This window comes from Scyliorhinus torazame, chromosome 5 (assembly GCF_047496885.1).
Source record: "Scyliorhinus torazame isolate Kashiwa2021f chromosome 5, sScyTor2.1, whole genome shotgun sequence".
In the NCBI taxonomy this organism is placed as follows: Eukaryota; Metazoa; Chordata; class Chondrichthyes; order Carcharhiniformes; family Scyliorhinidae; genus Scyliorhinus; species Scyliorhinus torazame.
In genome coordinates this window covers 139,846,804-139,863,153 of record NC_092711.1, presented here as the reverse complement: position 1 = coordinate 139,863,153, position 16,350 = coordinate 139,846,804, and the positions used below count along the sequence as shown (strand labels likewise).

The following is a 16,350-nucleotide window of genomic DNA, read 5'->3' as shown; positions in this document are numbered from 1 at the left end:
GCCCTTCTTTTCTTCTCCTCATTTTGAAGATATCCTGAGGGTAACGACAGTCTGGCCGTGGGGTTAATCCTCAGGGTCCTCCGTCTTATTGAGGAATATCCCCTTGGATCTATTGTGGTTGTGATTCTTTAGTATCTTTGTTATTGTGGGAGGGTTGATGTGTTTTACTCACAGATGTTGGAGACAGGGGGAAGTTTCAGTCTATGTGAAGCTCAATCTTCACCGGAAATGATGAATGGATGGACGTCGGAGGTACGCATGTGCGAATTTTGAGGGCAATGCGCATGTGTGATTGTTGAATGAGTCATGCTTGTGTGGTTTCCGGATGGGGAATGCGCATGTGCAGAGTTTGGTAGGATGATGCGCATGTGTGGACTTGGGTGGGGGGTGATGCGCATGTGCGGGTTGGGTGGGGCCCGGGACAAAGCGACGCACTGACCATTGTCAGTCCGGGTCTTCCAGCCTTTCCCATTGGTCACCAGCTCAGCGCGGCTGGAGGGAAAAGTCTCCCCCACCCCCACGTGGGGTTCCGCCCCTCATTGTCTGTCAGCGGGGGACTGACCAATGGGAAACCTGGAGGATCTTAACCGATCAAGGCTCTCCCATTGTTAGTGGGCTGGACAATGAGTTTATTGATCTGCACCTTACTGCCCACCAAAGCTGCTACTATTGCTTCTCTGTCACTGAATGAAGATTGAGGATCACACAGTCTGAAACTCCCTCCTGCCTCCAGCACCTGTGAGTAAAACACTTTCTTTTCTCCCCCTTTCCATTTCTTTTCTCATTCTCACCTTCAATTGGTCACTTGCAGCAACTGAAGGGAAAGGAAGTGAATCCAGGGAGAGTGCAGACTCTGCAAAGCTTGGCCCAGGTCTCTCTCTCTCTCTCTCTTAAAGACTCCCTCAGCTTGACACATTTATTTGTCTGGCTAAAAGGATGCTCTCTTTCCTAATGTTCCCAATTAAAGGGCTGGTTACCCCAGGAGGTGGCTGACATTTAAGGGGACAGTAAATTAATATTGGACAGAGATATGTCCAGTGTTGTTATATGGTACAGATTAGATATATTATCTATGGTTCTGTAATAAAGTAATTTTTTAATTATTTCTAGTCCTGTAATATTGTACTGTCGCAACCTACGTGGAGAACATGCAGACTCCGCACAGACTGTGACCCGAGCCGGGAATCGAACCTGGGACCTTGGAGCTGTGAAGCGACCGTGCTAACCACTGTGCTACCGTGCCACCTGTTTCCTTCGAGGGTTGTTGGTCTCTGAAATTCTCATCCACAGGCCAGTGGAGTCTGGGGGCGGGGCAGGGGGATAGACTAGAACATAGAACATTGGGGCAGCACAGTAGCACAAGTGATTAGCACTGTGGCTTCACAGTGCCAGGGTCCCAGGTTCGATTCCCTGCTGGGTCACGGTCTGTGCAGAGTCTGCACATCCTCCCCGTGTGTGCGTGGGTTTCCTCCGGGTGCTCCGGTTTCCTCCCACAGTCCAAAGATGTGCAGGTTAGGTGGATTGGCCATGATAAATTGCCCTTTGTGACCAAAAAGGTTAGGACGGGTTATTGGGTTACGGGGATCGGGCGGAAGTGAGGGCTTAAGTGGGTCGGTGCAGACTCGATGGGCTGAATGGCCTCCTTCTGCACTGTATGTTCTATGTATTACAGCGCAGTACAGGCCCTTCGGCCCTCGATGTTGCGCCGACCTGTGAAACCACTCTGAAGCCCATCTACACTATTCCCTTATCGTCCATATGTCTATCCAATGACCATTTGAATGCCCTTAGTGTTGGCGAGTCCACTACTGTTGCAGGCAGGGCATTCCACGCCCTTACTACTCTCTGAGTAAAGAACCTACCTCTGACATCTGTCCTATATCTATCTCCAATCAATTTAAAGCTATGTCCCCTCGTGCTAGACATCACCATCCGAGGAAAAAGGCTCTCACTGTCCACCCTATCTAATCCTCTGATCATCTTGTATGCCTCAATTAAGTCACCTCTTAACCTTCTCTCTAACAAAAACAGCCTCAAGTCCCTCAGCCTTCCCTCATAAGATCTTCCCTCCATACCAGGCAACATTCTGGTAAATCTCCTCTGCACCCTTTCCAACTCTTCCACATCCTTCCTATAATGCGGCAACCAGAATTGCACGCAATACTCCAAATGCGGCCGCACCAGAGTTTTGTACAGCTGCAACATGACCTCATGGCTCCGAAACTCAATCCCTCTACCAATAAAAGCTAACACACGGTACGCCTTCTTAACAACCCTCTCAACCTGGGTGGCAACTTTCAGGGATCTATGCACATGGACACCAAGATCTCTCTGCTCATCCACACTGCCAAGAATCTTACCATGAGCCCAGTACTCTGTCTTCCTGTTATTCCTTCCAAAATGAATCACCTCACACTTTTCTGCATTAAACTCCATTTGCCACGTCTCAACCCAGCGCTGCAGCTATGTTCCTCTGTAACTTGTAACATCCTTCCGCACTGTCCACAACTCCACTGACTTTAGTGTCATATGCAAATTTACTCACCCATCCTTCTACGCCCTCCTCCAGGTCATTTATAAAAATGACAAACCGCAGTGGCCCCAAAACAGATCCTTATGATACACCACTAGTAACTGGACTCCAGTCTGAACATTTCCCATCAACCACCACCCTTTGTCTTCTTCCAGCTAGCCCATTTCTGATCCAAACTGCTAAATCACCCTGAAGCCCATGCCTCCGTATTTTCTGCAGTAGCCTACCGTGGGGAACCTTATCAAACGCTTTACTGAAATCCATATACACCACATCAACTGCTTTACCCTCATCCACCTGTTTGGTCACCTTCTCAAAGAACTCAATAAGGTTTGTGAGGCACGACCTACCCTTCACAAAACCGTGTTCACTATCTCTAATCAAATTATTCCTTTCCAGATGATTATACATCCTATCTCTTATAAACCTTTCCAAGACTTTGCCCACAACAGAAGTAAGGCTCACTGGTCTATAGTTACCGGGGTTGTCTCTACTCCCCTTCTTGAACAAGGGGACAACATTTGCTATGCTCCAGTCTTCTGGCACTATTCCTGTCGACAAAGATGACTTAAAGATCAAAGCCAAAGGCAATCTCCTCCTCGCTTCCCAGAGAATCCTCGGATAGATCCCATCCGGCCCAGGGGACTTATCTATTTTCACACTTACGAGAATTGCTAACACCTCCTCCTTATGAACCTCAAGCCCTTCTAGTCCAGTAGCCTGAATCTCAGTATTCTCCTCGACAACATTGTCTTTTTCCTGTGTGAATACTGACGAAAAATATTCATTTAGCACCTCTCCTATCTCCTCGGACTCCATGCACAACTTCCCACTACTGTCCTTGACTGGCCCTACTTGTACCCTAGTCATTCTTTTATTCCGGACATATCTATAGAAAGCTTTAGGGTTATCCTTGATCGTACCTGCCAAAGACTTCTCATGTCCCCTCCTGGCTCTTCTTAGCTCTCTCTTTAGGTCCTTCCTAGCTAACTTGTAACTCTCAAGCACCCTAACTGAACCTTCATGTCTCATCTTTACATAAGCCTCCTTCTTCCTCTTGACAAGTGTTTTGACTGCTTTAGTAAACCACGGTTCCCTCGCTCGACCACTTCCTCCCTGCCTGACAGGTACATACTTATCAAGGACATGCAGTAGCTGTTCCTTGAACAAGCTCCGCATTGCCATTGTGCCCATCCCCTGCAGTTTTCCGCTCCATCCGATGCATCCTAAGTCTTGCCTCTTCGCATCATAATTGCCTTTCCCCCAGAAATAACTCTTGCCCAGCGGTATATACCTATCCCTTTCCATCACTAAAGTAAACACAATCGAATTGTGGTCACTATCACCAAAGTGCTCACCTAAACATCTAAACCCCGGCACCTGCAACAACCATTTCTGTCCCTGCTCTATCCATGTCTCCGAAATGGCCACAACATCGAAGTCCCATGTACCAACCCATGCCGCAAGTTCACCCACCTTATTCCGGATGCTCCTGGCATTGAAGAAGACACACTTTAAACTACCTTCCTTCCTGCCGGTACACTCCTGCAACTTTGAAACCTTACTCATGACCTCACTACTCTCAACCTCCTGTATACTGGAGGACAATTCAGGTTCCCAATCCCCTGCTGAACTAATTTAAACCCTCCCGAAGAGCATTAGCAAATTTCCCCCCCCCAGGATATTGGTACCCCTCTGGTCCAGGTGTAGACCATCCTGTTTGTAGAGGTCCCACCTACCCCAGAATGAGCCCCAATTATCCAGAAATCTGAAATCCTCCCTCCTGCACCATCCCTGTAGCCACGTGTTCAACTCCTCTCTCTCCCTATTCCTCGTCTCGCTAGCACGTGGCACGGGTAACAACCCAGAGATAATAACTCTGTCCTAGATCTAAGTTTCCACCCTAGCTCCCTGAATTCCTGCCTTACATCCCTATCCCTTTTCCTACCTATGTCGTTGGTACCTATGTGGACCACGACTTGTGGCTGCTCCCCTCCCCCTTAAGGATCCCGAAAACACGATCCGAGACATCACGGACCCTGGCACCTGGGAGGCAACACACCAACTGCGAGTCTCTCTCGTTCCCACAGAATCTCCTATCCATCCTCCTAACTATGGAGTCTCCAATGACTAATGCTCTACTCCTCTCCCCCCTTCCCTTCTGAGCAACAGGGACAGACTCTGCGCCAGAGACCTGTCCCCCCCCCCCCCCCAAAACAGTATCCAAAGCGGTATACTTGTCACTAAGGGGAACGACTTGTTACTAAGGGGTACTGACTGCTTCCTCCCAGCCCCTCTCACCATCACCCATCTATCTTTATTCTTCGGAGTAACTACATCCCTGAGGCTTCTATCTATGACCACCTCTGCCTCCCGAATGATCCGAAGTTCATCCAGCTCCAGCTTCAGTTCCCTAACGCGGTTTCTGAGGAGCTGGAGATGGGTGCACTTCCCACAGATGAAATCAGCAGGGACACTGACGGCGTCCCTCACCTCAAACATTCTGCAGACTAACTTAAGGAAGATTTTAAGATTTAATCCGAGTTTTGACTGAAAGGGGTCAAGGTAGCACAATTCTCCGGGTGCTCCGGTTTCCTCCCACAGTCCAAAGACGTGCAGGTTAGGTGGATTAGCCTTGATAAATTGCCCTTAGTGTCCACAATGTTCGGAGAAGTTATTGCGTTACGGAGATGGGGTGGAAAGTGAGGGTTTAAGTGGGTCGGTGCAGACTCTATGGGCCGAATAGCCTCCTTCTGCACTGTATGTTCTATTTAAGAAAGGGTTATGTGGAACAGACAGTAAATTGGAGAGACAACGAAGATGAGGAATTTCTTCACTCAAGGATGTGGTGAAGCTTTGGGATTCTGTACCCTAGAGGCCTATGGGCCCCCCATCATCAAGTATTTTCAAGACAGAGATTGATACGTTTCTAGATATTGAAGATATCAAGGGATAGGGGGGGATGTGCAGACATACGATGCTGAGGTCGATCGGGCAATGATCTCATTCACTGGTTCAGCATGCTCGATGGGCTGAATGGCCAACTGCAGCTCCTATTTATTATAATCTCTGTGTCCAAGACAGGAAGCAGTGAGCAGGGATCTGTCAATCAGCCTGAATCAGCACTTTCAGGAGAATTGGGAGGGTGAATATTAGATGCAGCAGAGTGAGAATGGAGGGAGAGTGTGTGGGATGGAGATTTACAGCTTGGGGGGAATGAGAGAGGACAGAATGTTCCAGAGAAACTAGAATTGTCTGTTCTGAATTTCTATCCTGTACTGACAGTGATGTCTTTTGTAAATTGTTTCTACAGGATATTAAGACAAGGAGGAATTGCAGACTGAAATCTCAAATGTCATATCTCTATGAAAGAGTCACTCAAATCACCGGGGCCTGAATATATTGGCCTTTGAGTGTAGAAAAAGAAATGTTTGCCTGATCTGTTGGCTTCAAAAGATTTTAAACTGCAGTGGGACGAAAATAGCACCGAGAGACACACGCGTGCACACACACACAGTCGAGTGAAAAAACATTGCACCATTTACAGCAAAGTGGAAACCCTATCTGTGTTCTGTGTGTGCACAAGACTTCAACCAATTATCTGACCTGGAGAGACACAAGGAGACCCAAAAAATGGAGAAACCGTGGAAATGTTGGGATTGTGGGAAGGGGTTTAGATGCCCATCTGAGCTGGATATTCATCGACGCAGTCACACTGGGGAGAGACCATTCATCTGCTCTCAGTGTGGGAAGGGATGCACTCAATTATCCGATCTTCGGACACACCAGCGAATTCACACTGGGGAGAGACCATTCATCTGCTCTCAGTGTGGGAAGGGATTCACTCGGTTGTCCCACCTGCAGACACACCAGCTAGTTCACACTGGGGAGAGGCCATTTTCCTGCCCTCAGTGTGGGAACGAATTCACTCGGTTATCCAGCATGAGGGCACACCAGCGAGTTCACACTGGGGAGAAGCCGTTCACCTGCTCACACTGTGGGAAGGGATTCACTCGGTTATCCAGCCTGGAGACACACCAGCGAGTTCACACTGGGGAGAGACCGTTCACCTGCTATCAGTGTGGGAACGGATTTGCTCAGTTATCCCACCTGCGGAGCCACCAGCGAGTTCACAGTGGGGAGAGGCCGTTCACCTGCTCTCAGTGTGAGAAGGAATTCTCTCAGTTATCCAGCATGCAGAGACACCAGCGAGTTCACACTGGGGAGAGGCCGTTCATCTGCTCTCAGTGTGGGAAGGAATTCACTTGGCTATCCAGCCTGCGGACACACCAGCGAGTTCACACCAGGGAGAGGCCATTCACCTGTTCTGAGTAGGGGAGACATTCGGTGATGCATCCCACCAATGGAGACTGTGGCAAATTCATACTGCGGAGAGGCCATTCAACCTTGTTGCGATTACCTGGTTCCAAGTTTCATAAGGACCAATGAGTGAAAGGGTGTTTGGATGTTGCAAGATATTTAATTCCTATATCTGTTTGGAACCCTCCCAAAGCATGCCACGTTGCCATGAAGATGGGCTATGGTGGTTACGTTGTTCTTTTGATTCATCTGGTGTTTCTCATAAAAGGAAACTGTCATGGATGAGGAAGAAGTTGTGATAGATTGGACTGTTTCAATAAAACGCATGACAATAGACCGGCAATCGCTAGAAATTGAGGAATTATTACATATTTACATAAAATATAGATTCCTTTAAGAAACAAAAATCTAACCGGAAAAGTGATGCAACCGTGGCTGTTGCGAAGAATAGTACAGCTATTCGACTTGAGTGTACTCCTCTCTTCCACTCTTGACAAATCAGACAAAGACTCTTAAGAGTTAAAACCTGGCCTTTATTATAATGCTATATCACGGGCTGGTGGCATTGCAGGAGTGATGTCACAGAAGCCTGATTCAAGAATGATACAGGCAGCTATACTTTGAGATTCGGTTACAAGAAATTAGCATATGCCACCATGCATAGTTAATGAGAATTGAAAAAAATAATACATTTAGTGTGCCCAATTCATTTTTCCAATTGAGGGGCGATTTAGCATGGCCAATCCACCTACCCTGCTCATCTTTGGGTTGTGGGGGTGAAACCCACGCAGACACGGGGAGAATGTGCAAACTCCACACTGACAGTGACCCAGAGCCGGGATCGAACCTACGACCTCGGTGCCGTGAGGCAGAAGTGCTAACCACTGCACCACCCTGCTGCCCGTTTGAGAATAATTAACCAATCACATCAAAGTTCTACATACTTAATTAAACTATCCAATCACTACAAAGGCACGCGATGTCTTGCAATTATTGATATTGGTGATCTGATATAAGAACATAGAACATACAGTGCAGAAGGAGGCCATTCGGCCCATCGAGTCTGCACTGACCCATTTAAGCCCTCACTTCCACCCTTAACCCAATAACCCCTCCTAACCTTTTTGGACACCAAGGTCAATTTAGCATAGCCAATCCACCCTAACCTGCACGTCTTTGGACTGTGGGAGGAAACCGGAGGACCCAGAGGAAACCCACGCACACACGGGGAGAACGTGCAGACTCCGCACAGACAGTGACCCAAGCCGGGAATCGAACCTGGGACCCTGGAGCTGTGAAGCTACAGTGCTACCCACTTGTGCTGCCCTGGTGTGTAGCTATCAATCACCTTCCTCCCTGCTGTTTAATGGCTCCTCTTGAGGTCGGGATGCTCTCCTCACTCCTCCCTGTCGTTATCGGCAGACACCCTGGAGCCTGGGGAAAGAGCAAATGGTAGACGGTCCCATATATTTACACGGACCTTGAGTTTTAACACGTGCAGAGTTTCTGCCTGGAAGCTGGTCCGACTGACAGATTATTCTTGTGGTATCTCATTCAACTTGTGATCCATAATAAGGTTCCAGTTTTCACAGGGCGAGATCTTATTCCTTCACCTCACGTCTCATTATTATTCTTGATCCCTTTCTCTAGCCCTTGCATGGGGTGATCTGTGCGAGAAGACAATCCACCACATAACTTCTGTTAAATTTTATTATATTCCATAACCTATTGTACCTTTCATGCAATCTCAGAATAATTAGATTGATGTTCCTTTTTCTCTGACACTCCCCACTTGGAGGTCACCTCACTCAGTATTATTCAAAGTAACATCACGCATGGACTCAAGATATTCTCCAGCTCCCCATTCCTCTGTATCCATCTTCTGGATACTTTTCACCAAGTTTACTTACTACCATGCACTTAATTGTTCCACTCCAAATTATTCACCCTTTCACATCAATTATACTCATTCTCGACAGCTAATGGAGTGTTTAATTCAATCTCACTTGTTTTGAAGCCACTTTCTCCATGAAGTATGTGTCAGTGCCTTGATAATTGGAAGGTGTTTCACTCTATTGGCCCCATTAACCTTTCATGCCAAGCTGTTTGTCAAGTAGTGTACATGCATGGGACCTGCTCTTCAATGCATAATGGCAAGTAATTTATTTTTTTAAATTTCGAGTACCCAATTCGTTTGCCCAATTAAGGGGCAATTTAGTGTGGCCAATCCACCTACCCTGCACACCTTTGGGTTGTGGGGGCGAAACCCACGCAAACACAGGGAGAATGTGCAAACTCCACACGGACAGGGCTGGGATCGAACCTGGGACCTCGGCACCGTGAGGCAGCAGTGCTAACGCAAGTCATTTCAAACCCTATAAAGGGTCCATTTTGAACTGTTCTCCAGCCTATTAGTTACTTCACATGTACCTCATCTGCACACTTACACAGTGCCCAAAATGTCATGCCAGAATTCTTGAACTCTTTGTGACCTCATCAAAAGATCTCAAAGTTATTGATTATATCTCCACGTATGATCCCGATGCCTCAGGTGGTGGGCAGAGTATCACATTTTGTTCTCTTAAATAAAAACATAGACAAGAACACATGCATTACCAAGAGAAGGTTTTTATCAATGTACTAACCTCCTCAAGACTGTCCTGTACTAATGCCTAATTTAAATATTCCATTGAATTGTACCCAGAATTCCAATTCCCATTTGTTGTTTTGATTTCCTGTCTCCTAACCAATATCCTGTTACTGAATCCTGTCCAATTCATTGCATCCCACTAATTACTATCCTATTGCACTCATTGGGCAGCACGGTAGCACAGTGTGGATAGCACTGTGGCTTCACAGCGCCAGGGTCCCAGGTTCAATTCCCCGCTGGGTCACTGTCTGTGCGGAGTCTGCACGTTGTCCCCGTGTCTGCGTGGGTTTCCTCCGGGTGCTCCGGTTTCCTCCCACAGTCCAAAGACGTACAGGTCAGGTGGATTGGCCGTGATAAATTGCCCTTGGTGACCAAAAAACAAGGTGAGGAGGGGTTATTGGGTTACGGGGATAGGGTGGTAGTGAGGGCTTAAGTGGGTCGGTGCAGTCTCGATGGGCCGAATGGCCTCCTTCTGCACTGTATGTTCTATGAGCCCTGGAGAAATTGTGCAGTCCAATAAAGTATCCTCATTTAATTGTTAAAATACAAATAAAACATTTCTATTTGATTCCAGGCAGTAACATATTTTGATGGCTTATTCTTTCATTTAAATTACATTTTTTTGATGGACACGTGCTAAATTATATTTCTTTTTCACAGAGAATTGTCCCAAATTCAAACAACAGTGTTGTTGGGTTTCAGAGTTCTATGAATGTCTATTTCATCTCTTTTTCAAAAGATGTTGTCCTTATATCCATGGAAACCACCTAAACTATGTGTGCATGTTTTTTTTTTTAAAGTGTCCCTTTAAATGTCAATTTTTTGGTTCATCGTCATTCTCGTTACCCATCAAATAGGTTCCATTTTTAACTTTGTCCCGCCTTGTTCAACTATCGCCCATCCTGTTCTTGGTTCTTCCTTCACTCCGCTGTAAGCCATCGACAAACAGGGTCACAATGGCTCTTCTACCCTATTAATTTCCTTAATTCCCATCTGCATATCACATACATGTTCCTTTCCTCCATGTTCATTTATCCCACTGGATTGCTCCTCTCGTCCTTAACCACTGTAATCCACCCATTTTAGTAATAGACGCTCCCCCTGAGCACTTCTAGTACCTGAGATCTTATTCAATCTTCCCATGTTCAGAATCTGCACAAAGAGGTGTTCTATATCTAATTTCTATATCCAGCAGCAACTGCTGAAGGCTTGTTTGAGGAAAAGGCTACAAGTTGAGCATAATCTCTATATTGTTGGGTCACTACAGCAATGTAGTAATTCCCATTATTATAGCCGTATACGTGGAAGTGGGCAAGTCAAATCTGACGGTCCTAATGCCGGTGTTGTTGCTCGTAGTTGTTTAAGACTGGTCATTGCAACCTTGCACTCCACCATCCCTCCTGTCTTTTGTCACTCCATGCTAGATGCCCGCCCTCCTTTCACTAGATTTTATCTCGGGCCAACTATTGCTGCAATATTGAAAGTCTACAAATAAATTCTCCCAATTCTTGAAGCTACTGCAAATCTTGTTCTATTTGCAGTTATCTGCAAAGTAAAACATGAAAGATCCATTCTGCTTGGGGCAAAATGGGTTAATTAATCTGAACATCTCTGACAATTCAAAATTAAAATGTAATTCCCAATTCCTGTAAAATATTTTTTTAAATTAATTTAGAGAACCCAATTTATTTTTTCCCAATTAAGGGGCAATTTAGCGTGGCCAATCCACCTACCCTGTACATCTTTGGGTTGTGGGGGCGAAACCCTCGCAGACACGGGGAGAATGTGCAAACTCCACACGGACAGTGACCCAGAGCCGAGATCGAACCTGGGACCTCGGCACCGTGAAGCAGCAGTGCTAAGCACTGTGCCACCCTGATTCCTGTAAAATATGAATACATCTTCAAGTGTTGACAGGCAAAGGTTAATTCTCTGCTAGATTGGAAAGGGATGGAGTAAAAGTTTTCGACTGGACATCGTTACGTCACCACCCTTTTTCGCCCCAACCAGAGACACGATCGTGGACCCATTTTATTTAATAATCTCCACATATCAAGTGTTTTAAGGCAACAATGACCAAAATTAATCACTTAAACGTCCTTCTGCATCTTTGGTAAACTTCCAGAGCGTCTGTCATTTAAAACTCCAGGCAAGTTAATTCCCCAGAAAGATGAACCTTAAACCAACGCAATCCAAAACAATGGGATAACAAATATACGAACATCCACATAAACAAACAAAACACACAGATTCTCACTGCTTGTAAATCTCAAACAGTTAATCATCAGCTGTCTCTTGGGCTACAGATTATTAAAGAGACGGTGCACTGCAAGCTCAAAATCTATTGATTAAAATAATAAGGTCCTCCATACTTCTTCATTATAAACTTAAATTATTTATTTAATTCATTACATTTTTTTGTTCCACTTAAGCCAATTTCTAACAACTGCATCACCTATTCTTTGTTAAATTCAAATCTCATAGACTTCACAGTACAGAAGGGGGCCATTCAGCCCATCGGGTCTGCACCGGCCATTGGAAATAGCACCCCACTTAAGCCCACACCTCCACCCTATCCCCGTAACCCCACCTAACCATTTTGGACATTAAGGGCAATTTAGCATGGCCAACCCACCTAACCTGCACATCTTTGGACTGTGGGAGGAAACCGGAGCACCCGGAGGAAACCCACGCACACACACGGGGAGGATGTGCAGACTCCACACAGACAGTGACCCAAGCTGGGAATCGAACCTGGGACCCTGGCGCTGTGAAGCAACTGTGCTAACCACTGTGCTGTCCTCAAAGGCATTCTCACCGAATCACATTACGACCTAAGAATCTTTGTTCTCTAACAGGGGTGGTGTGATAGCACAATAAAATTCTCACATCCAGTGGGATGTGGGCATCGCTGGCTGGGCCGTGTTTGTTGTCCATCCCTAATTGCCCTTGAACTGAGAGGCTGCAGCTAAGAGTCAACCACATTGCTGTGGATCTGAAGTCACAAGTAGGCCAGACCAGGTCAGCATGGCAGATTTACTTCTCCAAAGGACATCAGTGAACCAGATGGGTTTTTACAACAATCGACAATGCTTTCATGGTCATCCATAATTCCAGATTTTAAATTAATTCAAATTTCACCATCTGCCGAACCTGGATCCCTATTGCATTACCCCGGGTCTCTGAATTACTGGTCTGGCTATTGTTTTCCGAGATGTGTTTTGTGAGAGATGAAGTCACTATAGCCAATAAGTGAGCTGTTTTCAAGTTGTTTCCTTTACGTCCTGTACTTTCCCACTAACCTGCAGACAAAACAGCTGTAACTGTACTGTGTATAAACGTGTGTTATTGTAACTACTCCTTGAGATGCTTAGGTTCGCTGAAGCATTTACCTGCATGTTTGTAATAAAGATTCCCGAACTTTATCCAACTCTGGACTCCGAGTGACATTTGTCCCAAAACAACCAGGTGTCAGGAACAGGATCCACTGACGGCTCTGATTAAAGGAAAGTCCCCGTGGACAGCAGATACCGGGGTGAGTGGACAGCAGATACCGGGGTGAGTGGACAGCAGATACCGGGGTGAGTATTGTTTGTTTTATACCACCCGTGTTTAGTTCAGTCTGACTGACCACTGGGGACTCCTCAGAACCTCAGGGAGCTGTTTCTGGTCTGTTTCTTTGACGTCCATTCAATGTAATTTCAATAACGAACATTTCAGGCAGGGAATTGTTGGTTTTACTCCAAGGATATGTTTGGGGGCGATACTGAAGTCCCCGTGACCGAGAGGGTTTTGTAGCTGCCGACAAATGAGGGGATAAAGCCGTACGGGAGGTGAAACAGAACGAGTTAGGCAGTTGGACAGAGTTTGGCGTGTGTTCAGAGGTCCCAGATAGGGGTCAGCCAGCATCAGAGGGGCTAGTTTAGCACAGGGCGAAAGAACTGGCTTTTAAAGCAGACCAAGGCAGGCCAGCAGCACGGTTCAATTCCCGTACCAGCCTCCCCGAACAGGCACCGGAATGTGGCGACTAGGGGCTTTTCACAAGAACTTCATTTGAAGCCTACTTGTGACAATAAGCGATTTTCATTTCAATTTTTTCATTTTCATCACATCAATGGATCTGCACAGAAAAGGTCCAACCGGATGGAACTTATAAGGCCAAGGCAAGGTTAGTGGCTCGGGGATTTGAAGAATCCTTGGGAGATAAAAGAGGTCAGAGTGGACTTGCACGCAGTGGGAAAGGTCATTCTGAAATTTCTTTGGTCGATTTCACATTTTCTCAGGAATGTAAGTTGAGAAACATAAAAGCTGCATTTGTGCAGGGGATCACCTCCAGGGGCGGTGTTTTTGCAATCTCCTGAGAAGGTGCCAAATGAAGGAAGAATTTGGAAGTTAAACGTGTCTATGTTTTGTACGATGTTTCAGAGTGGCACTTCTCAGATCAGTTTTGTTAAAGTCGGGTTGTCTCCACCTGAAGGCAGAAGCTGCCGTGCTTTATTGGTACCAAGGCAGGAAACACTTGGGCATCTTTATGATGCATGTTGAGGACTGCCTATGTGATGGTGCTAGTGAGTTCCAAAACAATGTTACTGACAGGATCAGAACAACATTTAAGATTGGGAGTCAGGCTTCAATTTAGAGATGGATGTTGAGGGTAAAATCTCAAAATTTGCAGTTGATACGAAGCGAGGGAGAATAATGAATTGTGAGGATGACGCTGAGCAACTTCAGAGAGACATTGACAAGTTGGCCAAATGGGCAGACACTTGGCAGATGAATTTCAATGCAGAGAAATGTGAGGTAATGCATTTTAGGAGAAGAAGCATGGGAGACAATACAGGCTCAATGGTACAACGATGCGGGGAGCACAAGAACAAAGGGACCTCGGGGTTCATAGAATCCCTACAATGCAGAAGGAGGCCATTCGGTCCATCGAGTCTGCACCGACTCTTCGAATGAGCACACTAGCCATGTCCACTTTCTTGTCCACTCCACTCTATTCCTTAACCTAACCTGCACATACCTGGACACCCAAGGGGTAATTTAGCATGGTCGATCCACTTAATCTTTGGACCGTGGGAGGAAACCCGAGCACCCGGAGGAAATCCACGCAGACATGTGGATAACGTATAAACCCGGACAGTCACCCAAGGTTGGAATTGAACCTGGGTCCCTGGCACTGTGAGGCAGCAGTGCTAACCACTGTGCCAAGTTTCTGAAGGTAGGCAAGTTGAAACAGTTAAGAAGGCTTATAGCATCCTTGGGTCTATAAATAGGGAACCTTACCTGCAGAGGATATCTACTAGAATGATACCAGGAATGAAGAATTTGAGATACAAACCAAGATTAGAGAAATTGGGTTTATTCTCCTTAGAACGAAGATTGAATTGACCTTATTCAGCTGTTCAGAATTATGATCAATTTTGACAGGTTAATGAAGGATTTAAAAAAATAAATTTAGAGGGCAGCACGGTGGCCTAGTGGTAGCACTGCAGCCTCACAGCGCCGAGGTCCCAGGTTCGATCCCGGCTCTGGGTCACTGTCCGTGTGGAGTTTGCACATTCTCCCCGTGTCTGCGTGGGTTTCGCCCCCACAACCCAAAAATGCGCAGGCTAGGCGGATTGGCCACGCTGAATTGCCCCTCAATTGGAAAAAATAATTGGGTAATCTAAATTTATTGTAAAAAAAATTTAGAGTACCCAATTCTTTTTTTCCCAATTAAGGGGCAATTTAGTGTGGCCACTCCACCCGCCCTGCACATCTTTGGGTTGTGGTGGCGAAACCCACGCAGACACGGGGAGAATGTGCAAACTCCAAAGAAGGATATTCTGATTCCACTTGTTAAGTCAGTGATGGGGGTCACAATTTCAAGATGGTCAGCAAGCGATCTGGAAGTGAGATGAGGAGAAACCCTTTACTCAGAGAGTTGTTGGGATTTGGAAAGTGCTGTCTGGGAGAGTGGTGGAGGTGGATTCCAGAGGAGGTTTCAAAAGAGATCTGGATATATATTTGAAGTTGATGCATTTGGAGGGCTGTGGAGATAGGGCAGGGGAATGGGACTAGCTGGGTAGCTCTTTTGGGAGCCGGTGCAGACACGAGGGGCCGAATGGTCTCTTTCAGTGCTGTAAAATTCTATGAAGCTGGGGACTCAAATAAATTGGATTGGAAATCGGGCAGTGTGGGTCTGACGTGACTTTACATCAACAATCTCAGGGAGACAGTATGAACCCTGTCACAGTCAATGGGGCCGGGGCCTCACAGAAAGATGAAGGTGTTACCAAAGCTGGGACTGAGCTGCTGCAAAGTTGAATTGACGAATGGGGCACACAGGCAAGGCCGGATACAAGTTTTGATGTCTTCGAGCTGAGTTCTGTAATGAAACGTCCAGAGGTCGAGGATATTTAACGGGCAAACAAAACATTAAAAAATACAAGATGGAGAAATGTGCGCTGAAATTTCCATCTTTGGGTGAGCTGCAAAATATAAAATGCATTGGACCGGATTCTCTGATTTGAAGACTAAATGTTGACGCCTGTGTGGGAACAGTGGCATTTTACGCCCGAAGAAACGGGCGCAGCATAGAGCCCCCAGCTTTCGCTGCGGATCTGGCCGGAGAATTGGCAGGTCCGTGGCCACGCATGTCCATTGTGGCACCATGCAACATAGAGAAATACATACAATGCAGACGGAGGCCATTCGGCCCATCGAATCTGCACCGACCCACTTAAGCCCTCACTTCCACCCTATCCCCGTAACCCAATCTTAACCTTTTGGTCACTAAGGGCAATTTATCACGGCCAATCCACCTAACCTGCACGTCTTTGGACTATGGGAGGAAACCGGAGCA

At 46.4% G+C, this 16,350-nt stretch overlaps 1 protein-coding gene and 1 long non-coding RNA gene across 2 annotated transcripts in view; one reads left to right on the top strand and one right to left on the bottom strand.

The window, feature by feature from the left end:
* The window catches only part of LOC140417940 (uncharacterized), a 111,860-nt gene that overhangs the window by 20,445 nt on the left and 75,065 nt on the right, over positions 1 to 16,350 (bottom strand). The gene's annotated exons all lie outside the window — the stretch shown is intronic.
* LOC140421898 (uncharacterized) lies at positions 392 to 12,933 on the top strand. The gene is made up of 2 exons (XR_011947156.1): positions 392 to 738; positions 5,847 to 12,933. It is a non-coding gene; the product is annotated as an uncharacterized lncRNA (long non-coding RNA).